The sequence below is a fragment of the Ochotona princeps genome, chromosome 1, assembly GCF_030435755.1.
Source record: "Ochotona princeps isolate mOchPri1 chromosome 1, mOchPri1.hap1, whole genome shotgun sequence".
NCBI classification, from domain to species: domain Eukaryota; kingdom Metazoa; phylum Chordata; class Mammalia; order Lagomorpha; family Ochotonidae; genus Ochotona; species Ochotona princeps.
The window spans coordinates 170884826-170894655 of NC_080832.1; the positions used below are offsets into that span (position 1 = coordinate 170884826).

Consider the following 9830-nt stretch of genomic DNA (forward strand, 5'->3'; position numbering starts at 1 on the left):
GGTAATCATGTGGCTATGCTTCACAAACAGAAATTAATTCCATCCGATGCCAGGTCCAGTGAGAGAAAGGAAGATCACCTCCCTGACATGATCAGTCATCTCTGCCATGTTGTGAGCACTGTGAGTTCCCTATTACATGTGCTTTAGTGACCTCTGTTCACTCTCAGATTGTGCTGAGTGTGGTCTGCAGGTGTTTCACGGTTCGCACTTTATATGCAGAGTTGTCCAAAGAAAATATCCATCAACCTCTAATAGGAAACTCTCTCTCTCTCTCTCTCTCTTCTCTCTCTCTCTCTTCCTCTTCCTCTTCCTCTCTCCCTTTTACCACATGAGCTGGACCAATTGCAACTGACATGGAAGTGCAAGCTAAGCTACCATGTCCTTTCTGCCTGGGTCCCTAGGTAATGCAAAGTCATTCCCTCATCTCACAGCCTCAAAGAAATAGATACATATCTGACCCACTTATTTCTACTACATGATCCTATTTCTTCCTGTAACTCCCTCTATAATCCTTTAACTCCAAATCCCATTTTCAAAATCGGTTTAAAGCCACTCAGACAAAACCAATGTCCTACTGATGCTCTCCCTGAATATTGTCTTATCTTACCACCTTCTCAGCCAGAAATGGCATCTTAATATCTAAGCCATGGTTGGTGAAGTATTTGCATAGCTCATCATTCTCTCTCCAGGTTTTTCCATCTATTTGTTGCCTTGGTGACATTCAAAGCAGAAATCGGTTTATTTGAACTCATACCTCATGACTTCTTTTCCCATTAGTTCAAGCATGTTTCTTCTCCTTTTCATCTTAAGTTTTCTTCAGTAGCCTCCTTACTTTCTTATCAAACTTACACTGCACTACTAAAGTACACTGAACACTTTCAAACGAATTAAATCTAGGCATTCGCGTTATGATGCAGGCATGGATATATGTTCTATCCAAACTCCCTCACTTGTTGTCAGGTACTTTGTCCACAACGGATACCCATCTGTCAACAAGCTAGCTATTCCTCTTGCCTAAGAAACCCTTACTGGACCTACTGGATTGTGCCATCACTGTCTCCTTTTCACTTTTCTTCCAGCACCTGGCTATGGAAATCCAGAGAGGTTTCATTTTGTATGCAGAGCCTAGGCAACCTGGCTCTGTGCTGACAAAAAGATATTCAATGCAAGTTGATCAAATCAAAATCAATTGAGCATGAGCTGCTGTCTGTGCATGCACAGGTGAATGACAGATATGAAATACAAGGCCATTATGGAAGCAGCTATTTTAGGAGAATCCCTTTCTGTGTGAAACCAAGAATTCCGTGTAATAGAAAACTCATGAGTATCACTGTTAACCGTACATTTGTTAGGACCTCCAGTGTTTTCTCATGAGGAGGAACAAGTTATAGTCAAGACTCATAGGTATGTGGGAGGGAAGAGAGGCTGGTCCTCGTGTCCTTGTCTGGCCACTCTTAAACCCCTGATTCTCTCAGCTTGATATTCACAATATAGAGCTGACATACACACTTTACATGTTTATTTTGGATGTATGCTTCAAACCCAGTGAATTTTTTTGTTGCTTTAAAATGCACTGTCCTAATTCAAACATCTCAATATGGTGTTGCCTCTGTTTAGTATCCAGTTTTCTTTTTAAAATTTTAAGAAAAGTTTCAGTGGTTTTTGAAATTTCATTCATGAGTCTATTATTGTGACATAGTGGGTTAAGCCAGTGTCAGCAATGCAGGTGTACCATAAAGGTGCCAATTTAAGTCTTACATGTTCCACTTCCAACTTATCTCCCTGCTGATGGTGTGGGAAAACGATGGGGAATAATTTAAGTGCTTGGATTCCTGTACCCATGTGGAGGACCTGGTCCAGCTCTGCTTCTTGATGCCATTTACGGAGTGAAACAGTGGATGGAACATTTCTCTCTTTCTCTTTCTGGATGTCTATGCATGTATGTATTCTTCTATTTCTGTAATTCTGCATTTTTTAAAAAAATCAATAATTCTTAAGAAAAAGTACCATTTATTCATTCATATCTTCGTTCTTGGGATATTTGTCCTAACATCAGATGATATAATTGAGAGTGTCTGTGTGTCTTTTGTTTTGGTTTTGGTCAGAGAGAGAGATTCCTCATCTGTGCTTTCCAAATTCCCGCAACAGGTTGCAGTTGCCTGAGAACAACAATCTGGATCTCTCCATGTGTGTGGCAGGAACTCAACTCCTTCACCACTCCCTGCTGCCTATTGGAGTGCACCTGGGCAGGAGGCTGGAAGCAGGAGCAGAGCCAGGACTCAAACCCGAGCCATCTGCTTTGGGATGCATGTGTCCCAAGCAGTATAGGTTTAACCTTTTACCTATCCTTTGGCACTTTGTACTGATGTTCAAATATTGCACACAGTTTTGTGGCTACTTAGTGTAGCACAATCTCAAAACTGAAGGAAATACCATAGGTAATGTGCATGCTCATTAGCCAGATATAGCCATTTCACAAGATGCATAGACTTCAAAACATGGCTTTGTTCATGGTTAACCCATTCAATCTTGTCTGCCAAATTAGAATATTTAAAACAGAGATAATTAAAATCTCATTATAAAAAAGGATACGAAGTTTAAGGGCACACAAAAATGTGACAATCTTCTGATTTCCTTTTGGGCAGACTCAATTTTACAAGTCTTGGATTCTGTGAGTTTACAATCTAATTCCAAGTTTTTCAGTGTTCAAGGTGCTTGGATTTATGGGCCATTAGGAGGAGAAATTGCTGTGACAAGGTACTTCTGGAGCCTGTCAAGGGAAAGAGTGAAGGGAGTCTCCTATCTTAATTCCAAACATAAAAGAGGCCTCTCAGCAATAGTGCAGGAGTCATGTTGCACAAGATACTACTCAGGGACATTAAACCAGAGGAAATAGTTGTAGCGAGAAAGAAATGCACTCAGCATGCCACGTGGTCCATGATGTGGCTTTGCAGTGCAATATGGACATTGGAGTTCACTGTGCTGAATGCGTCCCAGCTGAGAGTCCACAGCCTACATCTTGTGCAGGTTTCAAAACCAGCCTTTCTGAGAGGGAAGGCCACCCTGGAGGGAACGGCAGCTGGAAGTGCCCAGCAGGCATGTAAGAGAAGACCTTGCAAATGGCCTGAGAGACTCAGCTGTGCCTAATAGCCTCCTGTCTTACCAGCTGCAGGGAGGCAAGGGGAAGGAAAGCAGGCCACATGGCTCATTTGGATTAAAGCTGCAGGCTCTGACTGTAACAGGAGAGAACATTTGCTTCTGATCTGAAGCTTTTTTTTTTTTTTTTTTTTGCTTTAAACTGTCATTAGACCACTCAGTTTTGGAACTGAAAGTCAAGTATCTGTTTACTTGGAAGCTCAGCAAATATAAAATTGAAAATAAAAGTAAGATTTTCTTTATAATACAGCCCTGAGATTTGTCATTTAAAATGTGCCAGTATTTCCAAGGGTTTTTTTTTTCCCCCAAGTAATCCTGAGAGCCCAGTCCCACTGACACCCTGAGGCAATAACTGATGTGAGAGGTGTCAGTGCAGCACCCTTGGCTGAGACTGGGTTTACATCCTTAGTCTGGGTTTACATCCTAAGGAACAGGTAGGTGCCTGTTCTTTAATTTGGGGACCATAGGCTTCCTTCCCTGGGACTCTGCTTCTTCATTTTAAAGTGGGCACAACTTGAGCCACAACTGCATCTTCTAGTATACCTTCCTCTTTCAAAGGCTCCATAAATGATTTAATAATTGGGAATTCACAGCAATACAAAACAGGTCTGATCAGTAAGTGAGAAAGTTTGTGGACACTTTAATAGTTTCCACAAGACACAAATAAATGTTTATAAGGAGATACTGACTCACTCTTAGTTTATTCAGTGTCATTGGGTCTGGATGGTGTGACAATGCAGAGGTTCATAAAACCAACTTTGTAATCACCCATTCTGAATTTCAGATCCTGGGTGCCCCAAAGTCTGTCTGAACAACGCTGCTATAACCCCAATTTACTGTAAGGACAAGGAAGTGCTTTCTCTGCAGTGAGAAGCAGACACATGAGTGAATGTTGTTTTTGCATGTGTATGGTAAGACTTTGCAACAATTTCTAAACAGCAACAATTGGTGTTTTACATACTCCTCACAGCTGATCTTCCTCCAGCGTCTCTACAACTCTAAAACAGTGTCCTGTACTGTGTTTAAAGAGTGTTAAAGGGAAAGTACAAAATGAATATAAAAATCCTAAGAAAACAATAAAGCTAGGTGTAGCCCGTGCTGAAAAAAACTGAAGTACAAAAGGACATACAAAGTAAGAGACAAATGAAGTGAAAACAAACAACAAAATCATCCCAGAGCTGCAAATTGCATAAAGGCCAAGAACCTGTGGGAGGGGGAGCTAAACATATAGGCTGAAAGCCCACTGCTGCCTAATCCCCTAGCCTCCCTCAAACCTGGGAAATGTAGCAGCCTCAGGCTCAAGGCATCAATGTTGCTACTACACAGAATCTCCCTCCAGGATCACACAAACAGGTGCAGCTTGATGTGTTGGAGAGTGATAACCACCCTCTCCTTGAATGCCCACGCTTTCCTCTTCCACAGGGGATAGGAAAATCTGAGACCCTGCCCTTTCCCAGCCTGGCCCTGACCAGCCTGATCCGTGCAGCTTCCCTTCCAGAGTAAAGGCAACTCCCCTGCGCACGCGCACACACACACACACACACACACACACACACACACACACACACACACACTCAGCCTCACTCACCTGAGCAGTCTGCAGGACTGTGACAGGAGCTGTGGCAGAGCAGCACAGCCAGGCCTGTTTATCCTTCCCTAACCCCAGCACTCAGGGACACTCACAGTGCTGTCAGCATGTCAGTGTAATGAGTTTGGCTCCTTCTGCATGATGTGGCTCCCTGGGGCCAATTCTGCACTCTCCCTTGCTGAGCCTTTGATTGTTGAGTCCAGCTACATTCTGATGCTGATTACACTGAATGTGCACTAATGAGCAGAAGGCAGCAAGGTGATGTGCAGGTCTCAGAGGAGTCCAGGTAGGTTGGACTTGATTGTGATCTCATTTCACTTCTTTTAGTCACCACCAAGACTTAGGAACAAATTGTAAGAACTATAGGGGCCCAGCACATCTGCCTAATGGCTAAAGTCCTCACCTTGTATGCACTGAGCTCCCATGTGTTGATTCCCTTCTCCTAATCCCTCCCAGACCCTTTCCAAGAATCTCATTGTCCTGACTTGATTTGGGCTCTCTTCACAGGCTCTAAAGCACTCAATAGAAATTCATCCCTCTCCCAAAGACACAGTAAAGCAACATTTCTTTTCCTGTAGAGCACTCCCACGCTACCTCCAGCAGGCATATCTGGTTTTCAGAGCTTAAGTTTGTCCACGCAGCCTTTCGTTCAATTAGGCTTTGATTACTGGAATTCTGTCTCCAGGTTTTATGCAATTTGTCTTCATACTGAGAACTCAAAAATAAATAAATAAACAAGCCAAAAAAATCATGAAATATTTGTAGGGATTAAAAACAATCATTTTTTTAATTTTGTAAGAACACTGAAATATTATAGTATGGCACCAAATATACTGGAATAAGAATATACACTGATTAAAATGAGAGCTCTACAGTTATAGTGAACAAAGAAGTGTAACTGAATATACAATGCTGCTAAATTTGAGAGATTAAAGAAGTTGAAGCAATGTTTTGATACACTGGGTTTTGGAGGAGATAAGTAATTGAAGCATGAGCTTCAGGTTTTTTGACTTGAATCAGATTAAGTAAAACACAAGGAGACATTCAGTTTGTGAGATGTTCAGAATTCAAGGAAGTACATGTTAAGATGTAGCTTAAATAGGATATACACAAGCATTAGACAAGCAGCTTAGCTTTACTCTTTGGGGGGGTCCAGAAAAAATGGGTAAGTTTTGACATTTGTGTCCTCTTCCACAAGATGGAGTTAAAGATCACATAGGAGAGCCCACAGAGACCCTCCAGGAGAAGGAACACAGTTCTTAAGACAAAATGTGTCTTGTTACATACAGGTTGATGGTTCTTTGTCCAGAAAAGTTCTATGATATAACATAACTGTTGCAGATACAAGTCATCATTACTGACCCAATTTTCACAAATGTTTTCTGGATCCAAAATTTTTCTGCCTATGAAGAAAGAGATCATTTTCGACATCATCAAGAAAACAATCTTTCTGTTCATAACTGGACTTACCATTGTGGGGAATATTTTCTGTTTTTTGCCAATTCTGTGTACATTCTCTTTGTGCTGGATGAGAAGAAATCTATATATCTTCTACTCATACACTTAACTTCTGTGAACATTGTACTTCCTTTTTCACAAAACAATGCCGAAGACTTTTGTTTTGGGAAACCTCCTGGTTGATATAGGCTGCAAAATTCCTGCTTATCTGGAGCAGGTGATTCAAGGCCTCTCCGTCACACCAGCAACATCCAAGTGGTAGTTCATGCCATTACCGTTTGTCTCAGGGCCTTGGACTGGGGGAGGACTAAGCCAAGACGCCCAACACACACACACACACACACACACACACACACACACACACACACCCTCCTCTTGTTTCTCATCTTTTTGATACTCAGTGCCTTGATCAGCATGAACTTACTCTAACACAGAAAGTGCCAGCAGCATGAACAGATCACCAGTTAGTGAAAGGCATCACTATTGCAACTTTGTACCAGGAAGCTGTGCCATAAGATGGATGTCCTTGACTTTCCTGCATGATGTTCTGCGTGATGTCTTGTTACAGAGTCTCACGGCCTTAGCCAGTGGCTACCTGGTGCTCCTCCTGAGGGCTCCGCACTACTTGTGTTCTACATTCAGAAACCCAGGTTCCTCAGGAAAACCACCCCTGAGATCAGGGCTGTGCAAAGTGTTCTCCTCCTCATGTTTTGCTTCCTCTCCTTTCACTGAACAGAATATACTATTTCTTTTTTTTAATTAAATTTATTCATTAATTACATTGTGTTGTAATTACATAGAATCTGGGATTCTCCCCCCATGGTGGGTTCCTCCACCCCGCTGCATAACCATAGTTCAAGTTTAGTTGAAATCCCCTCCCTGCAAGTATTTGCCAAGCATAGAGTCCAACATCCCATAGTCCAGACAAGTCCAACTACTTATTGGGAAGACCCTCTCTGGTCTGAGGCCAGAGTCAGCAGATTATCTTCCCGGTCAAATAAAAGCACTAATATACCATCTGCAACAATTAACATCATTATGGAATTAATTGACATGGTATTGAGCAGTCAACATGTTAAAAATAAATGTGATTTCTTAACCACCTTCCGTGACCCCCCATTCACAGTTCAATATTAGTTAATATACTACAAATGACATAATATCCATAACATAACATGATATGCTTAACATCATATCATATTAAATTAAGGCAAACATGTGGTATCTGACCTTTTGGGATTGGTTCATTTCCCTTAGCATTATGGTTTCCAGTTTGGCCCATTTGGCCACAAAGAACTGCATTTTGTTTTGTTTAATAGCTGAGTAGTATTCCATGGAGTAGATGAACCATAGCTTTCTTATCCAATCCTCTGCTGATAGGCATTTTGGCTGCTTCCATGTTTTTGCAATTACTGATTGTGCTGCTATGAACATAGGAGTGCATGTTGGTTTCTCATAAAACAAGTGTTCTGGATATATTCCTAGGAGTGCTATAGCTGGGTCATACGGTATGTTGAATTTGAGCTGTTTGAATGTTCTCCATACTGATTGCCATAGAGGCTGTACCAGCCTGCAGCCCCACCAGCAGTGGAGTAGGGTTCCCTTTTCCCCGCAACCTCGCCAGCAAGTGTTGTTGGTGTTTTTCATGTGGGCCACCCTTACTGGCGTTAGGTGGTATCTCATTGATGTTTTAATTTGGATTTCCCTTATTGCCAGGGAGCTTGAGCATTTTTTCATATGTTTATTTGCCATTTGGGATTGTTCCTTTGTGAAATGTCTGCCCATTTCCCGTGCCCATTTCTTGAGTGGCTTGTTTATTTTGGTGTTTTGGCTGTTTTGTAATTCTTTGTATACTCTGGAGATTAGTCCTCTATCACCTATGTCGTGCGTGAAGATCTTCTCCCATACTGTGGGCTGCTTTTTTACTTTGTTGATTGTTTCCTTTGCTGTGCAGAAGCTTCTTAGTTTGATGAGGTCCCATTTGTTTATTTTGGTCTCGATTTCTACCGCTTTTGGTGTCCTTTTTAGGAAGTAGGGACCTACCCCTAGATCTTGCAGAGTATTTCCAACATTTTCTTCCAAAAGTTTGAAGGTTTCTGGGTGCAGGCTTAGATCTGTTATCCATTTAGATTTGATCTTAGTATATGGTGAGAGATATGGGTCTATCTTTTTGTTTCTGCAGGCTATCAACCAGTTGTCCCAACAGCATTTATTGAAGAGACCTTCCCATTTGCCTGGATTATCGTTTGTCCTTTTATCAAAGATTATTTGGCTGTATCTGTGTGGGTTCCTTCTGGTGTTTCTATTCTGCTCCATTGATCTTCCTCTCTATCTTTGTGCCAGTACCAGGCTGTTTTGATAACCACTGCCCTGTAGTATGTCCAGAGGTCCGGGACTGTGATTCCCCCTGCTAACTTCCTGTTCTTCAGGATGGTTCTAGCTCAGAATATACTATTTCTTGATATTTGTGTTTCTTTTCAGAGCAGAACCACAATAACAGTGATTGGCTGACAATTGTAGCTGTTGGTTTTGCAATTCTCTGCCCATTTGTTTTGTTTCACAGAGAAGGAATCTGGGAAAATATTCAAGTATGTGACAAGATTTGGTAAAAATATCTGGTTCATTAATCCCTTCTGCAGGGAAATTTAACTATTCTTCCAGTTTTGCTGTGGTGTGTATGAAAAAGAAATCAGATAAGAATTGCTGAAATTGGGCCCGGCACGATGGCGGAATGGTTAAAGTCCTGGTCTTGCACACGCTGGGATCCCATATGGTTGCCGATTCTAATCCAGGTGGCCCTGCTTCCCATCCAGCTCCCTACTTGTGCCTGGGAAAGCAGTCGAGGATGGCCCAAAGCCTTGGGACCCTGCACCCGTATGGGAGACCTGGAAGATGATCTGGGCTCCTGGCTTTGGATTGGCACAGCACCCGCCATTGCGGTCACTTGGGGAGTGAACCATCGGATGGAAGACCTTCCTCTCTGTCTCTCCTCCTCTCTGTATATTTGCCTTTCCAAGAGAAAAAAATAAACAAATCTTAAAAAAAAAAAATTGCTGAATATGTGAGAATAGCCTTTCACATAACACACCAGGAACCTGCAGGTCTGTTCCATCAGAGGTCGTCGTGTCTACATCTGCAATTTTTTTAAATAACTCTGCTGGTGCGAGGCTGGCTCACAGCAGACTGCCGGTTGAAAGGAGCAGATTGGTGTGTCAAAATCCATTACAATTACGAAGGCATCCTCTTCTATGTCATAGAAAGTCACAGGCAATGTCCCACAAAGTTCCCCAGGGAAAGAAACACAGTTCCTAGGATACAAAATGTGCTCTGTACCATGTTTATGACTACACTTTGTACCCCAATATGGGGCTAAGGCTCAGGAATTTTGTTTTTAGGAATGACTCCATCTGATATCATGTTTTTTAAAGAATTACAATGACAAAAATACAAAGCATGAATTTAAAAATACTCATATCTAACAAAAGTGATTTTTTTTCTTTTCAAGTGTAATCCCAAGTATCTATCTATATAAAGATGGTTTTAGAAAATAAATGGGAGTGATACTCAAGAGATTTTTTTCAATTAATAACGGAAAAGTAGTGAGAAAGTAAACATTCAAGTATAGAAT

General features: G+C 41.6%; 1 pseudogene; it reads left to right on the forward strand.

Annotated features, from left to right (window-relative positions):
- Positions 1 to 6149: 6149 nt before the first annotated feature.
- On the forward strand, positions 6150 to 8811 carry LOC131481531 (vomeronasal type-1 receptor 105-like; annotated as a pseudogene).
- The last annotated feature ends 1019 nt before the right edge of the window (positions 8812 to 9830 follow it).